This window comes from Sander lucioperca, chromosome 1 (assembly GCF_008315115.2).
Source record: "Sander lucioperca isolate FBNREF2018 chromosome 1, SLUC_FBN_1.2, whole genome shotgun sequence".
NCBI lineage: Eukaryota > Metazoa > Chordata > Actinopteri > Perciformes > Percidae > Sander > Sander lucioperca.
In genome coordinates, this window is record NC_050173.1 from 25,879,719 (window position 1) to 25,907,026 (window position 27,308).

At 43.9% G+C, this 27,308-nt stretch overlaps 2 protein-coding genes across 2 annotated transcripts in view; one reads left to right on the top strand and one right to left on the bottom strand.

Moving 5' to 3' along the window:
• LOC116052262 overlaps positions 1-27,308 on the top strand; it is a 113,484-nt gene that overhangs the window by 15,780 nt on the left and 70,396 nt on the right. The gene's annotated exons all lie outside the window — the stretch shown is intronic.
• The window catches only part of LOC116052505, a 58,796-nt gene that overhangs the window by 2,372 nt on the left and 29,116 nt on the right, over positions 1-27,308 (bottom strand). The window lies entirely within an intron of this gene.

Here is a 27,308-nt window from a genome sequence, read left to right on the forward strand (position 1 = left end):
TTCTACCAACTTCAACCACAGTCAAAGAGATCTGGTGAGGAACCTCTGCAGTTTGAATCAGGTCTGAAGAAAAAACAGACAAACACTAACAGCTTAAACACGAGAGAACAAAGACAATAAATAATGTAAATGGCTTCCCGTTAGATTATTACAGGACAGTACATGGTCTCACACTAGTTAAGAATTGCACTTACACATGGTACTAAGTAGAATCAAAACAGCCAGTCTTCTGATCATTGTGGTGCAGCAGCTTTCTCTTACACTACTGATGTCTTACCACCCAAATGGAAGATGTAGTGAGTTGACCAAGGTTTACAAAGCAGAAATCGTAGTGATTGGCTGAAATGTAGAAAATGACCTCCCCCTTTCATTTAGCAAACCTGTGATCCATTTTCATTTGATAGGAAATCTACATGTTCTAGGTTGTTGTTTTTTCAAAAGCCGGTGTTTTTTTTATTATTTCTGATAACCTTTTTTGTGTTTTGTGCTTAGTTAAAAACAAGCACTGGAAGTCTTTAAGCAAAATCGGTCTTACTGACACACTATATGTGTGTATTTAGAGGTCGCAATCAACAGTCAAACTCTGGGCCTAAAAAGTGAAGCCAATGCAAAAGTGCCTTAAACCTGTATTCTATTTAATGGCCAGCGGGGGGGCGACTCCACTGGTTCCAAAAAGTCTGATTATATAGAAGTCATAATTGAAATGCCCCTACTTCTCACTTGATGTATTACCTTAGTCAACATTTTCCTTATGAGTTTATAGCCTCATTCACTAAGCCATCTTTAATACAGCATGATGTTCCTTTTGTAAATTTTGATTCCCATTTACAGTAAAATAGACAATAAAGCAGGGTATGTTTTAGGGCGTGGCTCCCTTGTGATAGACAAGTCGCTACCACGGCGATATCCTCGGGTGTCAGTCAGATCCACCCCTCGCTCCTCCTCAGCTCCACCCTCTCCTCCAAATATGGTCACTTCAAAATGGTAGTCCACTGAATGGCTTAAGTCCTATTCTCACAGTGACGTTACTGGCTTAGCACACTTTTGTAACTGAAAGAAACCTGATGATTTTTTGGATGTAGCGGTGGCTCGCTTGCTAGCTAATGAGATCCATCTTGTAAACATGACACTATTGGAGTTGTTGAAAGCTGCATTGTCCCCTTTCAGTGTAGGCTAGCTGTTTTGCTTCCTGTGTTTAGGGAACTTTTGAAATAATGTTAGCTACAGTCGAGGTGGTAGCCTGCAGGTTTCAGGGACAGTTGCAAGGTGTGAAGAAATGTGGCCAAAACCACAGAACATGAGATGTGAAGAGTTTGCAGGTAAATCTGTATGTGAGAGAAAGAGGACTCTCGGTTCAATAAACCGAACACATTACTCCTATACTTAGATCACTTCACTAGCTTTAGATAAAATACAGAATTGATTTTAAAATGTTGCTCATTGCTACAAATCATGTAATGGCCTAGGTCCTAAAGACTTCTCTGACCTGCTCACTGCTTACAAACCCTCCAGAACTCTTGGATCATTAATCGCTGGACTCCTTACTGTAATGATCAGAAGTAAATCTGATGACGGTGCATTTAATTATTATGGGCCTACTCTCTGGAACAAACTGCCTGGTGATATAAGACGTACCACAACTGTGTTGTCTTTTAAAAGCAAGCATGAGAACTCCCTGAGGCCTATGGCTAGCTTGCCTTCATCTCTCTGCCTGTCTCTCTCTCTCTCTCTCTCTCTCTCTGGGTATGTGTGTTTATGTTGGTGAGCGGGCAGGGGATGACTACATTTTCTATGTGTACGTTCTCATGTCTTTATTTTGTTCATAACTGTTTGTCCACCAAATACACAAGGCTCCCATGATATAATGGCAGTGAACTCCCAGTACTCATGTTGCTAACCTAAAACTTTATAGTCTTGCAAGAACTATTGAATGTTGCTGTTTATCGTTCCCAAATGCATCAGTTTTATAAAACGTTTTTCACAAAAGGACATTTTGACTTTTCAGAGCAGGAAAAGTGAAAGTGAAACCAGTAAGATTAAGGATGGGCCCATTTCAGATATGATTGCAATTAAACGTGTTACTAGTAACACCTGTGTTTAACCAGTCTAAATGTCTGCAGTGAAAAAGGTCTTATCCACTTTGGTTTCCCTCAACATTTTGCCATGTGCACATCTGTCCACTACAACTTCGCACAACGGTAGACAGAAGCATAGCTTACAAAAATGCATACGGAGCCTTGTATGTTGTAGACATAATAAGTCTTCCTTTGTAAGAAAATAAATAGTTTAAAAAATATATATGTCAGTGCACAACTTTCTAATCAAAAAAAAAAAACCCTCCATCTCTCTGGACTCACGGCACTTTGTAAAGACCTTCTGCATGCCTGTCGTGAGAACGACAAGCAAAGCCACATGCAACAGCTACACTGACAGACAGAAGCTGTGGTGGGCCATTTCTCCACACTTTGATCAAGGCTGTTTACTCAGAACAGATCTGACTATGGGCTTTAACAGGATGTGTAGTGAGAGCTACAAGAGGCTTCAGCAGGCTAAATTATAGTTTTAGTCGTGTTTGTTAATGTACTCATTCAAAGTACAAATAATGTCTATCTTTTGTGTGTTTGTAAAGAAGAAACTATATGTGATCTTCAAATATTACAGATGGATATTAGTTCATTTTATAAATTAGTTTTAAAGTAGATTTTTTCATTCACAATTAATTAAAACAGGCTTCCAGTCCATCACTGCATCAAATGACTTTAGCAAGGCTGTCATTGGCGGATAATAGGGCAAATGAACTTAAGATCACTGTTCAAACTCTGTCTATTGGAAGAAGACCAGGGTGGGACAAGTGAATGATTAGCACCTCCCATTCCCATCTCTGACAGCAACTACCAATGAAAAGTGCCGGTCATATAGTGTGACTGGGGCTGTGTGTGTGTGTGTGTGTGTGTGTGTGTGTGTGTGTGCCTTTTACTTTCTGCTATAAGTTGTTGTTATATTGAAATATTCATAAACATAATAGTGTTATTCCTTGCCTTTAAAAAAAAAAAAAAAGAAGATAAAACTGCCTTTCTCCTGAGGCCAAAACAGAAAGTGAGAAAGGTACAAAAGCCCCTTTTGTATTGACACCTTAAATTGAAGCCCAACCACAACAATTCTTAAGTTTCCATGCATCATTTGTGGTGACTGTAAATGTGTGTTTATCTGTTTCTTTTTGCGTGAAAGTACAAATTGTGTTATGGCAGATACGTTGTCTCTCTGTTCATTTTTATTCTCTATACATCTTTCAAGTTGGCAATAAACCTCTTCTCTGTTTTGGTCATTTATTTGATGCCAGAGTTTGTGGTGTTGACCAGGACTGTATTATATTGTCAAGCGTTCCTGTCCACATTATAGGGAGGGTGTCAACCAATAAATGATGGTTGCACAGGATTGTTTTATGTTAATCACCTTGTTAACCACTGGGTTATTATTATTATTTATTCGTGATTTTCTCCCTCAGATAAAAAGATGCAGGTCAGAAACTGTAAATCGCCTCGAGGTGAACGTGTTCCTGTAATACTGTGAGAGTGTCTCTCTGCTGCTGCCTTTCACCACCACTGAAAAGAAGTGAGTATAGAGGATGGATGGTTTAACAGTCCTCCTCTGTATGCTGTGCTCTTCCTGCTGAAGTGACTGACAGGCAGAGTGGTCGGGTCATCATTAATGATGTGGAGCATCTGAATTGGCTGGCTCTTACAATATTTAAGATGGCTCCTCTATCTTAGTGTGTCACTTCAGCAAATGGCTGGATACATATTTTTTAAATGCACACATATTAACATTAATGTAATTATAGGTCTATATATTTAGAGTTACAGTACAGGTGATGCATTCATATTTAAAGGTTAGTGCTATCAGTGCCCTTTTTAAAATAGCTTCTAAAAAAAGTTAGTTGTGTATATTTTGTTTGTTAAATCATTTGAGTTTCACTCAAATATGGCGGCAGGGATGTAAAAAAGAGCAAATAATTAATGTCCAATCTAACACAGAGGAGCTATTTAATGCACAGAACAATTTATATGCTAAATATCTGCACAAATACGGGCACTCAATGCCATAAACACACAAAAAATATGCTTGGATCCGCAGCAGGCATTTCAGGCGTGATGCTCTTTCTTCAACAGCATTCCATTCAGAAAATCCAGACAAACTATGTATGTTGAATTAAAATTGTTTTGCATGGGTTACACACTGGCAATCTAATCTAATCCCAAAACGTTTTAAGAGCCATGCTTTGGCCACAAAGCAACAGGATCTCAGCAAATTTCCGTTTTGAATATATAAATCCTACAATCCCTAAATGTAATATGCTCTATGGTCTCCTTTGGCATACATTCATATTGGACTTTTCTGCTGTGTGTCATTTACGTCCATCAGTGGGTTTGGAAATGTATTACAGGAACCCTGCATGGCAAACTGGAGACATCAATGTTAAAAGACATATTTACCTGTATTTAGTTTCAGTGTCAAATATAGAAACTCACCATGAAACATGAAACAAAGTGTGCTGTTGGTGTTGTTTCATGTGTTTATGTTGGAAAGATGGTTGATATTATTTCCACTGTGGTGGTACAGTGAAAGGCCAACATAACGAGAGGCCAATAAAATTGCTCTGAAATTGTTCCCTCCCACTTTATATGATTACTTTAAGGTGCATTATCTTCTAATCAATTTAATTTAAGTGTAGTTACAAGTCGAACAACCAGAAAATGATAACCGTATTTTATTTTCTGCTGATGCTCAGCGTCGGGCGTAAGTATATGTAGAAATGTTAGATTTACTCCAGATATGTATTGAATACATTGTCATGTTCTCAAAGTGATTTGGCAGGACATACATTTCTCTGTTGTTTATCACTCATCTGCGTTTCTCTGTTATTTTTAGGATGCACAGGTGATCAGATCTCAGACACAAAGACTGTTGGTGTTGGAGAGGATGTGACTTTAAATTGTAACCGCCAGGAATCTGACTACACAGCAGCCTTGTTTTGGATCAGACTTGTTTCTGGAAACTTTCCTGAATTCTTGGCAGGAACACTTGTAATTGATTATGATGTTGATGTTGTTAACAAGACTCCTCACATTTCAGCAAAACAAGAGCCCGGAACATTTATTCTGCATATTAATAAAGCAAAACCGAGCGATACTGGAGTTTACTACTGCATAAAGGTAAAAGGACGGACCATAATGACATTTTTGAATGGAACACTTCTGAGAATCAAAGGTAAATAAAATTCTGCAAACAGACCTTTCACATTCCTTAAAAAAAAGAATCATTCTGCTTTTATCAAACACCGTTGATGACGGCAGATTAAATGGTTAAAATGTTCCTATATGTTATATAAAGATACATGTTTCAATTGTTCAAAGGAAGTGTTTTATAATTTACATTTTTTACATTTTTGTTTTCTTCTTCATCAAAGGGAGTAAAGCAATTTTACTTTCATCTTTATATTTCCCAGAATCAGAACCTAATATTACTGCCATCATCCAAGACCATCCATCTGATCCACTCCATCCAGGAGACTCAGTGACTCTTCAGTGTTCAGTACTCTCGGACTCTGAGAAGAAAACAAGTCCCGGTGAACACAGTGTGTTCTGGTTCAGAGCCGGATCAGATGAATCTCATCCCAGTTTAATTTATGCTCATGGAAGCTGCGGTGATGAATGTGAGAAGAGTCCTGAGGCGTACTCTCCACAGAAATGTGTTTACAACTTCTCTAAGAATGTCAGCTCCTCTGATGCTGGGACTTATTACTGTGCTGTGGCCACATGTGGGGAGATATTATTTGGAAGTGGAACAAAACTGGACATTGAAGGTAACTGCAGAATTTTTTTATATAAATCATTAACAATCATTAATTTGTTTTTGAAAACATTAAGATGATGTATCACAAAACATTTGTTCCTCTTGCATTGTAAAATTTTGTCAAAATAGTTGCTAACTTTTATTATTTGCTCCTTATATTGTTTCAGCATTCAACGTGTGGGATTTGCAAAAGGCCAACACAGTTCTGTTTGTGTTATCTGCAGCTGAAGTCTGATCATTATTGCCTTCCTGATTTATACCATCAAGAAGAAAACTTTTGATTGGGGCAACGGTAATCTTAAATTTCTCATACATCAATCTATTAAACAGCATTTTGCAAAAGTTAACTTCACAGGATTTACATTACTAATTTGTGTAAATTAACCTCTGGCATCATCATCTTACATCTTTGTTTTTATTTCTTAATACAGCTGCCGATCTGCAAACAAATGCTGCAACAGCCAGCAGTGATCAGCAAAGTCAGCAGGTAAGGCATATAAAGAAAGGATGACACTGGGGAAACAAAATAGTGGCATATTTTCTCTCTAACATATATTAAAATCTTCTGTCTCATAATATTTTTTTAAATATTTCCTCAGAGAGATGCTGACTTATTGGCTTATTCTGCACTAACCTTTAACAAAAGGAAAACTGGCAGAGCAGAGAGAAGGAATGTTAAAACAGCGGAGGGAGAGACAATCTACACGGATGTCAGGACTCTAGTGATCAATTAATAATCTTCTGGCTTTGCTTATTAAAAATAATATAATTGTTATCTGGCACACTGTTGTAAATATGCTGCTTAATATTCACATCTGAGCAGTAACAATATTTTATCTGGATAACCTTAACAAACGTTAATCTGTTTGCAATAATTGTATGGCTTTTTTATAAAAGGGCATGGAACGTCATGATGCAAAATGGAATCTTTTTATTGACTTTTGGTGATATTCTACAGCACTCTTTCTTTATTAAAGTCTTTGAAGAGGTTTATAGTGCTACCATTCAAACAGGCTGTTTGACAGATTGACCTCGAAAGAGTCCGTCTCTTTTGTCTGACGTGCCGTTTTCAGGCTGTTTACTTCTCATATATGTTTCAGACTTTTTAAAAGTTTTGTTTTCTATTTGCTTTTATTATGGTAAATTTCATTTCATTTTTAAATAGGTAGTCATGATTTGTTTATGTTGAAAATAACTTTAGTTGCACTCATGTATACCCATGCACTCTAAAAAAAATATTGGTTGGTTTTCTTTTTTAATGTGTAACAATAGAAATAAATACCCAGTAGGCTATAATGGCCCAATCATATTGTATCATCAATCGTATTGCTTAATGTTCCTTACTTATGCTTGCTCATGCTGATCTCTTTCACATTTATATCCATTCATTTTCACAATTTTCATTGGTATTTATAATTCTCAGCACAAACATGTTCCTCACATTTGCTCGTGAAAAAATAAAAACACGGACTACTTACTGCAAATAGAATGTCCATGGATAAAAAAAAAAAAAAAATGTGTTCCATGGGTTCAACTTGTATAATGCTGATTAATGGTGGCTTAGTGACAATATTTGTGTGTAGTTGGTTTCTGAGATGTGTCTGCGCTGATTTATTTTGAGTGTGACTGTTACTGTTAGATGCAGAGTTACACACAGTCTGAGGTGGACAGAGGTGAAGGAAGGCCTAGTTATAAGAACAGACAGATTGAGAAGCATTAGCAAAATGGGCGCAGATGAAATGGACTTAATCTACACAATATGTCACTGATTTGACTAACAACATTAACTCATGCCGATAGCAATTCATATGCCAAATGTTTATTTCAGCCACAATAGTAGCATGGCTCTGTCGGTCAGTCAATTACTTTGGTTCAGACTGAAATATCTCAGCAAATGTTGGATGGATTGCCATGAAAGTTTGTAGAGTCAAGGTTTCCAGGCGATGTATCCTAATAAGTATTTTGAACTCCTAACTTTTCATCTAGTGCCATCAGCAGGTTGGTGTTGTGTGTAATGTCTACTGAACAGAGTGCAGTGTAATGTACACATTGATGTAAGAATTACATGGCAGGAGCAGACAGCTCTGTGTCCCGCGGTTAAGGGTTAGGGTTAGGGGGTTAGGGTTAGCCAAACATAAACTGCAGCGTCCCCAGTTCATGTCAGTGAACTGCTGTGTAACTGGCCACCACAACTTCCTACAACCGTTGTTAAAGAAATTGAAATTATGAAAAAATGTCAGAGGACAACCACTCAACTAAATAAACTCCTCCCTCTTTCTGTTCTGACAGCAATTTGTAAAGTCCTTCTGCATGTCTGTTGTGAGAACAACAAGCAAAGCCACATGCAACAGCTACACTGACAGACAAGCTGTGGTGGGCCATTTCTCCATCCTTTGACCAACCATCAAGGCTGTTTACTCAGAACAGACCTGACTATGGGCTTCAACAGGATGTGTAGTGAGGGAAGAGCTACAAGAGGCTTCAGCAGGCTAAATTTAGTTCAACCAACTCAAATGATTGATTTACTTACTACTCTTACTTATTAATGTGCTCATTCAAAATACAAATAATGTCTCTCTTTCTTGTGTTTTTAAAGATACAACTACCATTATTATTACTGTAAATATCACAGATGTATATTAGTTTATGTTTTGTTTTGTTTTAATTTAATATAAATGTACTGATTCCTTCATTAATTTGGACAGGCCTCCAGTGGAAACAGTGAACGAGCACTTTCCCCTCGGACAACTACGCATAAAAAAAAAAAAAAAATCGCAGGCAGGTGTGATAAAAAACGGTCATGACAAAGCGTGACTTTACCCTTGCTGTAAGTTGTTGTGATATTATTAATAGTCATGAAAGTGAGGCTGTTGTGTTATTCCACTTGCCTTTTTTTAAAACAGAAGTCAGCTTCCTAAGGCTAAAACAGTGAGAAAGGTAGAAAAAAGCCCCTCTGTTTTGACACCTCAAGTTTGAAAGCCCAACCACAGCAATGCTGAAGTTTCCATGCATCATTTGTTTATCAGTGGTGACTGAACATGTGTCTATCTGTGTCCGTCTGTGTTTCTCAGGTTCAAGCAGTGCTGTACACACTAAGAAAAAGCAGATGGTACAAAGCAAGACACAAAGTACATGAAAGTAAAAAAAAAATGTATTAAGTATATTCAGCTTTTTTATTTCTGACATTTTACTTTTCCTGCGTTCTTTCATTTGTGTGTTTTGTGTACAGGGGCTGGACACAACATTGTGTCAGGGGATAAGGATTTAACTGTATGGTCTTTTTTTTATTGTCCAGCAACACGTGTAATAAGTACAACTTTATTGTTAAACCAACATGTTTTGGCATGTGGTCAACAAAATGTTGACCATGATGAAGGCCCCAAATGATGGTTACGAATGTAACCGCGGTTCTATGAGTTTTGGATGACCGCCAGAGGCGGTGCTTTCAGCACCTGGATATCCATCGCACGCATGTGCAGGTCGAGTGTTTGTATCAACAAAGTCACCTGTGACCTGGGTGACGTATGCCCTGTGTATGCACAAAGGGCAGGCCCACCCAGGAAGTGACCTCTTGGCAATCTTCTCGTGGAAATTCCGAGTGACTGCCGAGCTCTGGCGGTCATCCGAAACTCATAGAACCACGGTTACATTCGTAACCATCGTTCTATTTCGTTTCTACTGACCGCCAGAGGCCGTGCTTTCAGCACCTGGATGGCTAATATCAACAAAGTCAGGAGGAATTGTTACCTGCCTGTTAGGGATGTTGCGAAGGTGTAGGAAGTACCGCTGCAGCCACTGGGTTATGCGGTACAACATTAACCCTGTAGAATCTAGCAAATGTGCAGGGTGAGGCCCATGAAGCTGCCGCACAAATGTCAGAGAGGGGCACACCCCGCAGGACTGCCCACGATGTAGACACACTCCTGGTGGAGTGCCCCCGAACATGAGAAGGGCTTGGAAGACCACTGCACTTGTAAGCATGGCCGATGGTCTCGGCTGTCCATCTCAACAGCCGCTGTTTGGACAGGGCAAGGCCCCGTCTTGGCCCTGTATGACAGACAAACAATGCGTCAGACTGCCGGATTTGGGCGGTCTCCTGAAGATAAATCCGGAGTGCCCGTACAGGGCACAAAAGCTCCGTGCTCAACCCTAGTTCAGACCCCCGATCTCGGGGTTCAAAGGCTGCCAGCCTAAGGGGATGGTTGATGTATGAGGACGAAAAAGTCTTTGGGAGAAAAGAGGAGTTCGGCCATAAAGTTACTCCCATACCCCCCGGATGCCAATGCAGACACTCTCCATTCATGGAAAGAGCATGTAGCTCTCCTACCCGCTTTGCTGATGTAATGGCCAAGAGAAAGGCTGTCTTCATGGACAGCCAGTTCAACTCTATACCCCCCAGGGATTCAAACGGGGGTTTGCACAGTGCACGCAAAACAAGGGGCAAGTCCCAGGAGGGCACTGGGTTTCGCCGAGGAGGCCTCAATCGCTGAGCCCCCTTTAGGAAGCGGGTCACCAGAGTGTGGGACCCAACAGTCACGCCCTCCACTCTATTGTGCATAGATGAGATGGCGGCAATATACACCCTGATTGTGGAGGCTGCGAGGTCCCGATCAAGGAGTGACTGGAGAAAACTGAGTATACCCGGTATGGAGCATTGTGTTGGCTCCCGATTTTGAGCTTGGCACCACTTGGCAAACAGCTTCCACCTATTAGTATAGAGCACATTGGTGGAGAGTGCCCGAGAACTGTGAATAGTCCGCACCACTGCTGGCTCACAGAGCCCTATCAATGGATCCGGCCCTTCAGAGGCCAGACCCAAAGTTTCAGCCGAGATGGGTTTGGGTGCCATATTTGGCCGTCCAACTGTGCGAGGAGATCCCTTCGCACCGGAAGGCACCAAAGCTCTCCCTGTAGAAGTTGGTGTAACACTGGAAACCATACTCTTCCTGGCCATCTGGGGGCTATTAGCAATATCTCGTGTCCCGCTGCAGACACCCTGTCCAGTGTTGGCAATATTAATGGCAGAGGCGGGAAAGCGTACAGCAGCTGCATGGGCCATGCGTGTGCCAGAGCATCCTGTCCTAGGGTACTCAGTTCCCCGAAAGAAAACCAGAGGGGGCAGTGTGTCGTTGCCTGGGAGGCAAAAAGATCCACTTCCGCCATGCCGTACCTGTGCCAGATGGCTTGTACAACCTCTGGGTGAAGTCTCCATTCTCCTGGATGGGGGCACTGGCGGGACAGGAGATCTGGAACACCGTTCTGTGTGTCTTGTAAGTACATTGCCCTCAGGCTCAGCAGGCGAGGGTGAGCCCACAGCAAAAGCTGCCGAATCAATCCCATGGACTGCATGGCTTTGGTGCTCCCCTGGTGGTTGATGTGGTAGACCACCGACATATTGTCTGTTCTGACAAGTACATGCCTCCCTACCAGCGCTGGGAGGAAATGCTGTAGGGCAAGCAGAACCGCATGTAACTCCAACACATTTATGTGCTGCCCCTGCTGCCAAAGATTCCATTGGCCTCTGACTGTCCGACATTGCCATACAGCACCCCACCCCTCTAGGGAAGCGTCTGTAGTCACTACTTTTCTTCGGGAAGGTATAGACCCTAAGGGGACACCCTGAACGAGATACGTTTCCGTCCTCCAGGGTTGTAAATGTCTCAGACAGCTGGCAGTGACCCTGACCAGCTTGTGTCTGTGGTGAGTGGGATGTAAACCAAGGCTGTTCACCCAGATTTGGAGGGGTCTCAATGACAGGAGGCCCAGTGGGACCACAGAGGAGACTGCTGCGAGCATCCCCAACAGTCTCTGCAACGTTCTGAGAGTCAGAGCTCTGCCTCCCCTGAAGTGCCTGACTACCTGGCAGATACTGCTGGTCCGTCGCTGAGAGGGAACAGCCCTCATTGCCTGGGAGTCCAGCTGGATACCGAGGAATCCTATCTGCTGACTGGGGACCAGGGAGCTGTTTTTGTAATTTACCGTCAGCCCTACCCTGGTAATATGGGATATTAGCAACGCAGAATCTCTGAGGGTGTCTGCCTCCGACTGGGAACATACGAGCCAGTCGTCCAGGTAAGGGAAAATATGCATGCCCTGGGCTTGGGGTGGAGCTAGCTCCCAAATGGGAGCACATGGAACTGATACGCCCTTCCCTCGAACGCGAAGCGAAGAAACTGCCTGTGGTGAAGTGCAATGGGGACATGAAAATACGCATCCTTCAGATCGATGGTAGTGAACCAGTCGTTCTGTCGAATGCCCTGTAAGACCTCTACAGTACGCAACATGTGAAATCTTAGTACCTTGAGATGGTCGTTGAGAGGCCTCAAGTCCAGTATGGGGTGGAGGCCCCCATCTTTTTTTGGTATGACGAAGTACGTGGAGTAGAAGCCACCGTTCTGTGTATGCGTGTCTAACGGCTCGATGGCTCCCTTCTCCAGGAGAGCCCAGATGTCCTGGCGTAGGGCCAGGACCTTGGTCGGATCCTTGACCACGGTCATCTTGACCCCACGAAATCCTGGCGGTCAATGTCGGAATTGTATGGTGTAACCCTGGGACAGGGTCGTCACAACCCAGGGGTCTGATGTTAACGCTTCCCAGCATCTGAGCTGCTGGCTGGTGAAGCGTCCGACCGCCACGACTGTGTGATCATTGTCTACCCCCCCGTCCCCTCCGATGCCTGGAGGGGCGGCGGGCAGAGGTCTGGCCCCGTTGTGGAAAGCGAGGGGGCTGGGCAGGATCAGGCTGCTGAAATCGTCCAGAGCGTCGTGTCACCTGCTGGACAGCTGGCTGTGGTACTGTTGCAATTCTGGATGAACAGGGCCTCTGTCCACTGGGGTTTCACGGCGCAGACTTGCAAACTGCCGTCTTGCTTGTGTAACCTGTACACTACGCTCCAGAGCCTGTTGTGCTGCAGGGCCAAACAGTTCCCCAGGAACAACCGGAAGGGAACAGAGTGCCCTTCTGCATGGCTCCGAAAGCGGAGACTGGGCCAGCCATATCTGGCGTCGAGCGAGGGTCAGTGAGGACATAAGCCGTCCTAGCTCCCTGCTCATGTAGGCAAATTCCTGCAGGGAGGCATCACTTAACCTCTGAATAGACGGGTCTGCATCTGAGTCCTGTAGTGACTGGGACAGGGCTAGGATGAGGTGGGACATAGAATTTCCAATACATCCCATACGTGCCGCCGTGTCATAGCTCCTGACGATGGAATCATCAGTCAAGCGGCACTGCAGCCGGGGACAGCGAGCGTTGGGCCTGAGTGCTTCATCAGGTGACAGCACAAGGGCCGCAACAGCCGGCTCTACATTGGGCATATTGCCTAGTCCGTAGCTGGACGCATCCACCATGTTCGCCAATGCCCTACAGTCACTCGGAAGGTGAGAGAGACGTCTGGGGTCTGCCCAGCACCTTTGAAGCTCCTCAATGTATGGAGCTGATGGTGGGACACAGAGAGCTGTTGACTGAGGAGGCATCTTAAAAAATGCACTCTGAGGAGGTACTATGACCGGTGCCTCATCTAACCCAAGGCGCGCTAGTGCCACCTTCAAAACAGGCCTGACCAATGTCTGGCTGCTCTCTGAGCCTTCCCTATCACTGCCTGTTTCCCGAGAGCCAGGACGAGAGCAGCTGAAGGCCTGGCCTGCCCCATCATCACCCACCTCCTCTACATACTCCACTTGGCCAAGAGTTAAGCTCTCCGAAGCCCTAGTGGAGAGGACATCGTCCTCCTGGCTTTCGAATGCCGGTGATAATACTGGAGGCGGTGGTGACCGTCGTTTGACTGTAGCGAGACCACTACCTGCCCCTGCCCCTGAAGGCTGTAATGTCTGAAGGAGAGCCTTAATCTGTGCAAATTCAGACGTCAAACTGTCCACTTTTTGTGACAGGGCAACCTTTTTACGTTTGGCTGTACCAGGATTTTCACATTTCTCAGTCCGTCTACGCTTGTGAGGACTTGGGGGTGGAGGACTGTCCATGTGTGACGGAGGCCGCTGAGCCCCAGTGGTCCTCCCTAGCTGAGCCAGTCTGGCTGACCGCACCGCCAGGCTTAGGCACGCACAATTCATGCACGCCAACTCAGTTAGCGTGTCACACTGTCCCAGGTGCAGTTACTGTTGACAGTGACGCTACAATGTAGACAATCCCTGCTGTCTTAAGGCGAAAATAACTTAATGCCACTATATAACGTAGCACCGTCTGGAGCGAACACACTCCAGTGCAGCAATGAATGTCAAAAACAGAGTATCTCCTTTTGCCGTGAAACGGGATATGCGGAGCGGTCGAGAGGCGTCCGAGCGAGCACACTCATGCACCACGATTGTCAAACAAAGGAAGACCTATTTAACCAGAGCAGCGGCAAAAAGGCCGCTTCTTAAACAACTCAATTACGGGGTGGCTACGCTACGAGCACGCGCCGCCGACGCCAACCTTATCTGACGCTATAGTGTCTTAACAAAGAAAAAAGCTGAGCCTAAATGGCCAGCAGCCCAACAGTGTTAACAACTACAATAATAACAATAACTAGTAAATGATACTCACCGCACCATTAACTTATGAGCGCGTACCCAACAACTGACAAAACAAAAACAAACCTCCGATGCTCTTTACTGACCGGGAGAATTTGAACGAACGCAGTCAAAGCGAGACCACTACTGCATTCCGTTACAAAAAAAGAATGTTTGCGGGAGGGACTCTCCCCGTATCTTCGCCCTTCTCAGGAACGGCGTGAACACCGACACAGCTGACTACAAGCCGGCCAAGCGGCGTGGCCGTAACACAACGTTAACTCCTTCACAAAAATTGGTCTTACCTTATGTAATGAGTGCAATCGTGTCAAGGTGGCTAGTCGCAGTCTTTTGGAGGAATTGGAATTCACAGCTCCAACCCGTTTGGGTAACAAGACTCCCAGCGACGCCAAACCCTGTTTGAAACTCGAAAACCTGCTTACCAACGCGAGAAGATGCAAGAGGTCACTTCCTGGGTGGGCCTTCCCTTTGTGCATACACAGGGCATACGTCACCCAGGTCACAGGTGACTTTGTTGATACAAACACTCGACCTGCACATGCGTGCGATGGATATCCAGGTGCTGAAAGCACCGCCTCTGGCGGTCAGTAGAAACGAAATAGAACCACAACGCAGCGGTCTGACAAATGTTTTGTGCTAGAAACCCCCACTCTATTTTGGTAACGTCTCGTGTTTGAGGTGTACTGGACTACATTAACTTGTCAGATGTTCCTGTCACTGTAAAAAGCTTCCTTTTTATTAAAAAAAAGAAAAATATCATGCTGTCTAACGACACGGTTTGGGGTTCAAATCCAATATTATTTTATTTCCTCCCAGGTTTACATGGATTCCCTACTTCAAATCAAAACATGCAGGTCAGTTGAATCAAAATGTCTGCTCCAGCCTTTTACCTCATTGAGTAGGAATTTAGCAGGTATAGTGGTAGGATGGTGTAACAGCACTCCCCCTCTCTGTCTGCGTTAGGTCTGGCTATTTGAGACTACATTCACAGTCAGACTGCCTCTGTATTACTGTCACAAATACATTTTTAAATTTTTTTTATATGGTCAATATATTCACATTGGACTAACTGTATGTGAGAGAGGCTGCATGCGAAAACAAAACCACAGTCAACACCTGACCCTGCTGCTCCCCTCAGCTCTTCAGAGGGTTTCAGCATCTTTCTGCTCATTGTTGACTCTCACAGGTCTCATCAAAGTTTTTTCCCGAAGCAGGTCACTGTTTTCTGCTACTGTAGAGGTGGCATCCAATCGCATATTAGCATATGTTAATCCTGACTTTCATCATTGTTTTTTTGCCAATATTTCATAAACCAAGTAGTTTTAGTTGCTCAACCTCAATCACAACATAACCATACTGTGAAAATAAAATAAATAAAAAGAGCGCATTGAACGTTTGAAAATATCATCACTGAACGTAATCTTGGGTTTGCAGAATTAATCAAAATAAGAGTTAAGACAGAACAACACCCTATAAATCACAGAAATAATAGCAGGTGCTGTCTATTTCAGGGTTTCTGGAAATCAGGCTACAAGCCCAATGAAATACTAAAGATGTACAACTCAAGAATGTATTGTATTGTATTGTATTATATGGTTTCTTTGCTTTTCGTTTTTTGGATAACTGTAGTTCACATTAAGATCAAATCATCTGTTGTGTTTACTCTGTGTCAGTTATAGAAACCCACCATGAAACATGAAACCAACGCATGCTGTTGTTTCATGTGTTTGGGTTGGAAATATGGTTCATTTTATTTCCACTGGGGTGGTAAACTCCAACATAATGAGGGGCCAATCAAATTGCCCTGAAACTGTTCCCTCCCACTTGATGTATAGATTACAGCAGTCTCAAGTGGAATAACCTGGAAATGATGATTGTGGTTTATTTACTGCTGATGCTCAGAGTGGGGCGTAAGTATATGTTAAAAATATCAGATTGACTCCAGATGTATGTTTAAAGTATTGTTATTATCTTACAGTAATAAAGTTTAACCTTTTTAAACTATTTCTCCATTGTTAATGTAAAGTATATTTTCAGGATGCACAGATGATCAGATCTTTGAGAACAGAACTGTTGGTGTGGGAGGCGATGTGAGACTGACTTGTACTCGCAAGTCTACGGGAAGCTTGTTTTGGATCAGGCTCGTTTCTAGAGAATTTCTTAAAGTCTTAGGAAAAACATTTAGCTTTGAGAGTGATCCTCGCATTACGGCCACAGAGGAGCCCAGAACATTTGTTCTGCGTATTGCAAAAGCAAGGCTAAGTGATACTGCAGTTTACTACTGTATGCAAATACATCAACAAAACACATTTTTGAAAGGAGCAGACCTGAGAGTTGAAGGTAAATGCATTCCTTAATTTCATTACAGATTTATTCTTAAAAAGTATGGTGACAGTTGTCTTTTGTTTGAAAATCAATGTTTGAAGTTTTATACTTCATTAAATTTTCCAGGACCAGAACCTGATCCCACTGCTGTCCCTCAATCTGATCCAGTCAGTCCAGGAGACTCAGTGACTCTGCAGTGTTCAGTCCTCTCGGACTCTGAGAACAAGACGTGTCCAGAAGAACAAAGTGTGTTCTGTTTCAGAGCTGGATCACATCAATGTGGCCCAGGTTTTAATTATCCTCAAGGGGCCTCATTTATAAAACCTGTTATGAAGAAGTTGCGTGAAGCAGGGTGAAATTTGCCGTCGCAACATTCCCCGCAAAAGTCAGGATTTATAAAGAATTTCCATGTGTAAAAATGTGCCCAGTTTTCCGCAACCTTTTGACCAGGTGTGTGATCGTGCGTAACGCTCCCAAGGTTTTGTAGGCTGCTAGATGGAGGACACAAAGGTAAGTTTGAGCACAAAGTAAAGAATACTTCAGGTTTGACATGTGACACAGAGCCAAGTTACCACATGGGTTGTTGTAACAAACTGGCGCCGAAGAGGTGATCAGCCCGGGTACAGACGTGTATAAAGTACTAGAGACCCATACTTGAGTAAAAGTACAAGTGCTCTATCAAAAAAGTGACTTGAGTAGAAGTTGAAGTGCTCGTTTAGTATTCAAAATTTTTTGTACTTAAGTATTGCAAGTAGTTTATTTTAAAATGTACTACTCAAGTACTGAAAGTAAAAGTACAAAAATACAAAATACAGATAAACTAGCAGCTTCAAATCACAGGGTAAAACGGTTAACATTCAGTACTCATTGCAGACTGAAACAACTCAGGAATAGCTTAATCTGCTGCAACAATAGCTAAATAGAAAGAGTACAAACATTGTCTCTGACTTCTGAACGGGCAACCGTAATGAAAAGAAACACGACATGATCTACACACACTGTAACCTACACAGTCTCCGTAGCGTGAGGAATTCACGATGTGTAACCGATGTGGTGAGGGTGTGAAGACAGACAACCTCAGCTGACGGTTTTCCCAAATTTTATTTTCTCTGCAGAAGACAATAATAATTACATTAATTGGCTTCTGGTCTACTGTTTTCTCTGTATCTGCATCTCAGCAATACAATACGGTATTGTCTGGGTGATCTCATTTTCTACCATACATACACAAAAATCCATCACAGTATAGCATCTCACTCAACTCTCAGTATGCACATTGCTAGCCAACAGAGTTAGAATATTCTGGGAAAACATTACTTGAATTATAACTAATATAAATAATAGTCTATGTGACAAACATGAGAACCAACGTTTTATATTTTTTTATAACAGTTTCAGTGGGTTAAACAGTACGTGGGTTTGGGTGACTGCACAGATAACAGAAAGAGTATAATGTCTAACAAAGAAATACACATACCTGCAGAAGACAATATTACATTAATTGGCTTCTGGTCTACTCTTTCCTCTGTATCTGCACCTCTGCTTCTAAACATTAAATAACAGAATTTACACACTCAAACTGGGCTGCAGAGCCTCCGTTATTCACACTGCACAGAAACAGCGTGAAAATGGTGCGAAAAGAAAAAAGTCAAACAAAGCATCATTAAAACTTATATTTAACCTTAAAAACGGCACTAAACAGACTCTACTTAATATCGTATTAGCTTTGAGGCACTAAATAGTGAAGGGTCACAACACTATTTTCAAAGAAAACATAACATAAACATAAAATAGCGCAACAGCATTTTACACGCTGCTTACCTCAGCAATACAAGACGGTATTGTGAGGAGGAGACGGAAGCTACGGCAACTCAGGAGGTACAATAGAGGCACAGTGCGGCAACAACATCTCCGCCGGAAACAATAGCAATATGATAAATAAATTAAACTCAATAAGATAAAATTCACAAATACCCAACAAATCATTAAATAATGAATAAAATTAAATTAAACATAAATTGGAAGTTAGAATTAATAAAGTGTATTTTTAACACCGTTACAGATGCAGCACATAAAAAATGTATTGGAGTAAAAGTATTTCATTCATCGAAAATATGTACTCAAGTAAAAGTGGAAGTAGGAGAAAAAAATAATACTCCAGTAGAGTACAGATACAGCCTTTTAGTACTTAAGTAGAGTAGTGAAGTAGTTCTACCTCGTTACTATACAGTTCTGCCCGGGTATATATACTGCTGGGTTGAATCATGGAATGAGCTGCAGCTGAGCAGGTAGTTGTGCAGAGAAGAACGGCCACGCCCCTTGACTGACCTTGACACGCCTCCAGCAACCTCCAGGTGGAAACCAACACAGACAGACACATAGGGAAAAAGGAAAGAGAACACACAAACGGAAAGGGGGAACCAGCTGACCCATAACAGTACCCCCACCCTCACTGGGCGCCACCTGGCGCCCGCTAGGTCGAGGTTTGTCAGGATGTTCCCGGTGAAAGTCCTTCAGTAACTGTGGGTCCAGAATAAACCTTCTGGGAATCCAAGACCTCTCCTCTGGGCCATAACCCTCCCAATCCACTAGGTATTGGAGCCCCCTACCCCGCCGCCGGACGTCCAAGAGACTCTGGACCGTGTAGGCTGGATGGTCGTCTATGATACGTTCAGGAGGTGGGGGATCTGTAGGTGGGCACAAAGGGCTTGAAGCCACAGGTTTCAGTTGGGACACATGGAAAGTGGGATGGCTCTTCATGGCCTGCGGCAGCTTTAACCGAACAGCAGAGGGGTTAATGATGGACTCGATGACGAATGGACCCAAATACCGAGGCAACAATTTTCGGGACTCGCAGCGGGATATTCCTGTAGGAGAGCCAAACCTCCTGTCCTGGCTGGAATGGGGGTGCAGGGTTCTGGTGCCTATCCGCCACTTTCTTGTTCCGCTCTGTGGTCCGAAGCAGTGCCTCACGGACGTCGCACCAAACCGTATGGCATCGGCATAGGTTCTCCTGAACCGAGGGGACCGCCAATTCTCTCTCCTGCGCTGAGAACAGAGGAGGTTAGTATCCCTGGGACACCTCGAACGGATAAAGGCCGGTGGCAGAAGTGGTCAAAGAATTGTGTACATATTGCGTACTCAATCCATGGGAGATACATAGCCCAAGTGAAAGGATGTTGAGCAGCCACGCAGCGAAGGGATGCTTCCAGGTCCTGATTGGCCCTCTCCGTCTGGCCGTTGGACTGCGGATGGAAACCTGAGGACAGGCTAACAGAAGCGCCAAGAGCAGAACAGAACTCTTTCCAAACACGTGAAATAAACTGTGGGCCTCTATCAGAAACGATGTCCACAGGTATTCCATGGGGACGTAATACATGTTGGACAAAGAGGTCCGCTGTCTCACTGGCAGTCAGTAATTTTGGTAATGCTACACAGTGAGCAGATTTAGAGAATCTGTCCACGATGGTAAGTATTGTATCATTACTTTCAGATTTCGGAAGACCCGTAAAACAAAATGCAGAGCGACATGGGACCAGGGGCGACTCAGCACCGGGAGAGGTTGCAGGAGACCCGAGGGAGACTGGTGAGAGGCCTTCCCCCGAGCACAGATGGTACACGCTGCCACGTAAGCTCGGACATCTGCCGCCACTGATGGCCACCAAAAATGTCTAAGCAGCGTCAGGGTATGGAACATTCCAGGATGACAGGCAAAGCAGGACGTGTGGACCCACTCTAAAACTTGCGACCGTACCGAGGCAGGAACATAGAGCCGATCAGGTGGTCCATCTCCCGGCCCTGGATCCGAACCTTGGGCCGTCTTGACAAGGGATTCAATCTCCCACCGTACAGCAGCCACCAAGAAGGTAAAGGGCAGGACAGCTTCAGGCTCACTGGTCTTCTCAGTGTCAGTGAACTGGCGAGACAAAGCATCAGGTTTAACATTGCGCGATCCAGGACGGTAAGTTAAAGTAAAGTCAAACCTGCTGAAGAATAGGGACCATCTAGCCTGGCGAGAGTTGAGTCTCCTGGTAGACTGGATGTAGGCCAAATTTTTGTGATCGGTCTAGACCACAAAAGGCTGCTCTGCCCTATCCAACCAGTGCCGCCATTCCTCCAGCACCACTTTCACTGCCAGCAACTCCCGGTTTCCCACGGCATAATTTCTCTCAGCTGGAGACAACTTTTTGGAGAAAAAGGCACAATGATGGAGCTTCTGGTCTGTGGGGGAGCGTTGGGAGAGAACGGCTCCCACCCCAGAGTCAGAGGCGTCCACCTCAACAACAAACGGTAGTGAAGTGTCAGGATGAATAAGCACTGGGGAGGTGGAAAACAGTCCTTTCAAAACACTCATAGCTTGGTCAGCCTCAGGTGAGCAGAGGTAGGGGACTTTGGGCGACGTGAGTTTGGTAAGGGGAGCGACCACCTGACTAAAACCCTTGATAAATTCAATTCAATTCAATTCAATTTTATTTATAGTATCAAATCATAACAAGAGTTATCTCGAGACACTTTACAGATAGAGTAGGTCTAGACCACACTCTATAAAGCCCCAGCAATTCCAATAGTTCCCCCAAGAGCAAGCATTAGCAGTGGCTATTGCGACAGTGGCGAGGAAAAACTCCCTTTTAGGAAGAAACCTCGGCAGACCTAGACTCTTGGTGGGCGGTGTCTGACGGTTGGGGTTATGACGGTACAGGATGTAGCGTGGCACAGCAGAGCATGGGTGGACGCGGTGGATGCAGCAGGACGTAGCCGGGCATTGCAGGGAATCGCAGAGCGTAGCAGGGTGTAGCAGGTCCATAGCCACAGCTGCACCCAAGACCCAGGTCTTGGTGTCGCCCTAATCCGAGGCGATGTTCTGGGCGAAGAAGAAACATAAGGACTCTGGGGAGTAAACTCCCCAGAGCTAGGTGAGTAACAAGCACTTCTGAGACAGGATGTGCATAAAAGGAAACAAAAGAAAAGAGCGTGTCATAAGAAGGAACTTCCTCGGCAGTCTAGAATTATAACAGCATAACTAGGAGAGGCACTATATTATTGATTATACGATAGGTAAATCTGATGACTGTAAAGAGAAGCAGAGAAAAGCAGGGGTGCTGTGTCTGCAGCTATACACCCTGCCCCGCCGGTCTAGGCGTTCACTGCAACTCCTCACTCCCTAACTATAAGCTTTATCAAAGAGGAGAGTTTTCAGTTTAGTCTTAAATGTAGCGACGGTGTCTGCCCCCCGAACCCAGATTGGGAGCTGGTTCCACAGGAGAGGAGCCTGATAGCTGAAGGCTCTGCCTCCCATTCTACTTTTAGAGACTCTAGGAACCACAAGTAACTCTGCATTCTGGGAGCGTAGTGCTCTAGTGGGACAATAAGGTACTAAGAGGTCCTCAAGATATGAAGGAGCTTGACCATTTAGAGCTTTATAGGTCAGAAGAAGGATTTTAAATTCAATCCTGGATTTTACAGGAAGCCAATGGAGAGAAGCTAATACAGGAGAAATATGATCTCTTTTCTTAGGTCTTGTCAGAACACGCGCTGCAGCATTCTGGATCAGCTGGAGAGTCCTAACGGACTTATTTGAGCATCCTGATAATAAGGAATTACAGTAGTCCAGCCTGGAAGTAACGAATGCATGGACTAGTTTTTCTGCATCGTTTTGAGATAGGATGTTCCTAATTTTAGCAATGTTACGAAGGTGAAAAAAGGCTGTTCTAGAGGTGTGTTTTAGATGGGCGTTAAAGGATAGATCCTGATCAAAAATAACTCCTAGATTTCTGACAGTAGTACTTGAGGCCAGGGCAATGCCATCCAGAGTAATTATATCTTCGGCTAATGAGGTTCGTAGGGGTTTGGAGCCCAGGACAATAACTTCGGTTTTGTTTGAGTTTAACATCAGGAAATTGTAGGCCATCCATGATTTTATATCTTTAATGCAAGCTTGAAGTTTAGCTAGCTGGCTGGTTTCGTCTGGCTTGATTGACAGATATAATTGGGTGTCATCCGCATAACAGTGAAAGTTAATTGAGTGTTTCCTAATAATATTGCCTAGAGGAAGCATATATAAGGAGAATAGAATTGGTCCAAGCACTGAGCCTTGAGGAACGCCATGGTTAATTTTAACGTAATTGGAGGGTTTATTGTTAACATTAACAAATTGCGATCGATCAGAGAAGTAGGACTCAAACCAGTTTAGTGCGATTCCTTTAATGCCAACTAAATGTTCCAGTCTCTGTAAGAGGATGGTATGGTCAATAGTATCGAATGCAGCACTAAGATCTAATAAGACAAGTACGGAGACAAGTCCTTTGTCTGATGCAGTTAGAAGATCGTTAGTGATTTTCACCAGTGCCGTCTCTGTGCTATGATGCTTTCTAAATCCTGACTGAAAGTCCTCAAATAAGCTATTGCTATGTAGAAAATCACATAACTGATTAGCGACTACTTTCTCAAGGATCTTGGAGAGAAAGGGAAGGTTAGATATAGGTCTATAGTTGGCTAAGACCTCAGGATCGAGGGTGGGTTTTTTCAGTAGAGGTTTTATCACAGCTACTTTAAATGACTGCGGTACATAACCTGTCAATAAAGACATATTTATTATATCTAGCAATGAAGTGTTAACCATGGGTAACGCTTCTTTAAGTAGCCTTGTTGGGATGGGGTCCAAGAGACAGGTAGATGGCTTAGCTGAAGAGACCTTTAGCATTAATTGTTGAGGGTTTATAGGATAAAAGCAATCTAAGTATATGTCAGGTCTAGTCGTTCTTTCTAGCAGTCTGTCAGTTAAAGGTGACCCATTAGAGGTTGGGGGAAAGAGGTGATGAATAGTATCTCTAATTGTTATAATTTTATCGTTAAAGAAACTCATGAAGTCATCACTACTCAGAGCTATAGGAATAGATGGCTCAATAGAGCTGTGGCTATCTGTCAGCCTGGCTACAGTGCTGAAAAGAAACCTTGGGTTGTTCTTATTTTCCTCTATTAGTGATGAATAGTAGTCTGATCTGGCCTTTCTTAGGGTCTTCCTATAGGTTTTCAGACTGTCTTGCCAGTCTAAACGAGATTCTTCCAGTTTGGTGGAACGCCATTTACTTTCAAGTTTGCGCGAGATTTGCTTTAATTTACGAGTTTGGGAGTTATACCAAGGTGCTAGTTTCCTTTGCTTCATCGTCTTCTTTTTAAGGGGAGCAACAGAGTCTAAAGTCGTCCGTAGGCAGGCCGTAGCATCGTCTACGAAATGATCAATTTGAGAGGGACTAAAGTTTACATAAAGATCCTCTGTTATATTACGGCACGTTAATGAGTTTAGTGCTGTTGGAATATCTTCCTTAAATTTAGCTATAGCACTGTCAGATAGGCTTCTAGCGTAGAAGCTTTTATCTAATTTCGTATAATCGGGTAGTAAGAATTCGAAAGTTATTAAGAAGTGGTCTGATAATAAAGGATTTTGCGGGAATACTATTACGTCTTCAATTTTGATGCCATATGCCAGCACAAGGTCAAGGGTGTGGTTAAAACAGTGCGTGGCCTCGTGCACACTCTGACTGAAACCAATTGAATCTAGTAGTGAGTTGAAAGCAGTACTAAGGCTATTGCTGTCAACGTCCACATGGATATTAAAATCACCTACAATAAGTACTTTGTCTGATTTTAGGACTACACATGATAAAAACTCTGAGAATTCCAATAAAAATTCACAATATGGACCTGGTGCTCGGTAGACAACAACAAATATAATTGGCTGTACTGTTTTCCATGTTGGATGCTGAAGGTTAAGAACGAGATTTTCAAAAGAGTTATAATTTAGTTTAGGTTTAGGATTAATTAACAGGTTTGAGTCAAATATGGCTGCAACTCCCCCTCCTCGGCCTGAGCCTCTAGGAATTTGAGTATTAATATGAGTGGGAGGAGTGGCTTCATTTAGACTGACATAATCTTCATGGCCCAGCCAGGTTTCAGTTAGACAGAATAGATCAATTAGATAAATCTATGGTAAAAATTTGCAAAGCCCAGAACGAGCGTTGTAACTGTTTGCGTGTCTGGGGCGTGGGCCACTCTGTTACCGCTTTAATCTTTTCAGGGTCCGCTGAAACCCGCCCCACTCTCAATAATGAACCCGAGGAAGGGAACTGACTGTCAGTGGAACTCGCATTTTTCAGCTTTCACATTCAATTGGCGTTGGAGGACTAAACAAACGTGGGACACATGTTCATCAGGGGACTTGGAAAAAAAAAATCAGAATGTCGTTGAGATAGACAAAAACAAAACCATTCAAAAAGTCTCTCAAAACATCATTCACCATTGCTTGGAAAACCGCCGGTGCATTGGTGAGCCCGAAAGACATTACCAGGTACTCGAAGTGGCCCAGAGGGTGTTGAATGCCGTCTTCCACTCGTCACCTTGTCGGATCCTGACAAGGTGGTAGGCGTTGCGCAGGTCGAGTTTTGAAAAAAACGTGGCTCCCTGAAGGGGTTCAAAAGCAGAGTTTATTAGAGGCAAGGGATATTTATTTTTAACAGTGATTTTGTTCAACCCACAAAAGTCAATGCAGGGGTGTAGGATCTTAGCCTTCTTGTCCACGAAGAAAAACCCCACCCCAACGGGAGACGACGAGGGGCGCATGATGCCTGCAGCCAGAGAGTCACCAATGTATTTCTCCATTGCCTCCCTTTCAAACCTGGAAAGGTTGTAGAGGCGGCTCGATGGTAAGGGGGCCCCTGGAAACAACTCAATAGCACAGTCATATGGTCTATGGGGTGGCAAAGACAATGCCCTCTATTTACTGAATACCTCAGCCAAATCCCGGTATTCCTCAGGGACAGACGGGAGGTTTTTCAGGGGTTGTAGGGATTCTCACAGCAGGAGGAATAGCTGAACCGAGACAAAGGGAGTGACAATGGCTGCTCCAACTGTGTATAGTTTTGTGGTGCCAATCAATCTGGGGATTATGGAGAGTGAGCCAGGGAAAACCGAGGATGAGTGGGGAGGAGGAAACTGACACAACATTAATTGTTAACATTAATTGTAACATCAATTAACATTGATGGGTGACTTCAGCTAGGATGTGACTATTTATAGCTGTAACACTGAGGGGGGATAGCAGTGGTTTAATGGGAATGTCAGCTTGCCTAACCAGATTGAGATCAATGAAGTTACCCTCCGCTCCAGAGTCGATAAGGGCGGAAACAGGTAGAGACAGAGTGCCTAGTTGCAGAGTCGCAGGGAGTTGCAGACGGGGAACTGTGGGTTCAGACTCAGAAATAGGGCTCGCTAGTACACCCACACTCACTAACGAGCCTTGTCTTTTGGCCGTACTGGACATTTTGCGCGAAAATGGGAGGGATCTCCACAGTACAGGCACTCACTCGCCTGGAGCCGTCTCGACCGTTCAGCTGGGGTAAGCCGAGTCCGACCCAATTGCATGGGCTCCTCCTCAACCCTAACGACGGCGACAGGTGTAGCAGACAGCCGTCCCAAGGGAGGTGAGGTCCAGGGGGTTGGTGGCGCAGAGACCCGACCAGAGATGTATGTGCAGCCACTCCTCTCCCGTCACCTCTACTGGAGTCTGCTGTCAATTTTTATAGCTAGGGAAACAAGACAGTGCAAGTCATTAGGTTCGTCCCGAACAGCTAGTTCATCTTTGACAGAATCGTTCAAACCGTTCAAAAAAGCTCCTTTAAGTGCCTCCTCATTCCATTTGGAATCTGCTGCTAGAGTCCAAAATCCGATGGAGTACTCAGCCACGCTGTCCGTACCCTGTCTGAGATTTAACAGTCTTTTTGACGCGTTTCCAGAATGATCAGGGTGGTCAAAAACAGTCTTTAATCTTGAGGAGAAATCAGCAAAGGTTAATCCAGCAATTTGTTGATTAGTACACACAGCCTCTGCCCAGACCAACACTCTCCCCCTAAGTAACCCACGACTCAGAAGCAAAAGACAGTGGCTTTTGCTGAAAAAACAATCCACATTGAAGCAGGAATCCACGGCACTTGTTTAACTCTCCAGTGAATGGCTCAGGTGAAGTCACAGGGGGTTCCCGGGGAGACGGAGCCGAGTCCATGTCTGGAGAAACAGAGTGAGAAGAGGGAAGCGGAGGAGCAGAGAGAGGCGGTGAACTGGAAGTGGACAAATTAGCAACTTGAGAAGTCAGCTGGGTGACCTGATTAATTAATTGCTGATTGTTCTCCAGCAACGTGCGAATCATCTGGTCATGTTGCCCTCACAAAACTCCTTGTGTCTGTATGGCTCGTTGGAAGCCATCTTCCTTAACCACGTGTGATATCTCTGCAGGGTCCATGGCCAGTTCATTCTGTTAAGGTTCAGTTCTGACCCAAAACGCAGAGATAAACACACAGGAAGCTCAGTTCAGTTTTAACAGAGTTTTTAATATACAGATAGTACTTAAAGGAAGCAATGACGGTGGAGTCAGGGCAGGAAGACTCCAGGGCAGGTCCGGAGAGGAGAATCCAGAGAATCCAGGTGGGTCCAGGGCATGAGACGAGCAGGCAGAGTTGAGTACACACAAATACTCAGAGGGAATCCAAGCGTGGAAGACGAGACTGGATAGTGTGAGCTGGGAGCACAACAGGAACAGCGGGGAAGGCAGCAGGT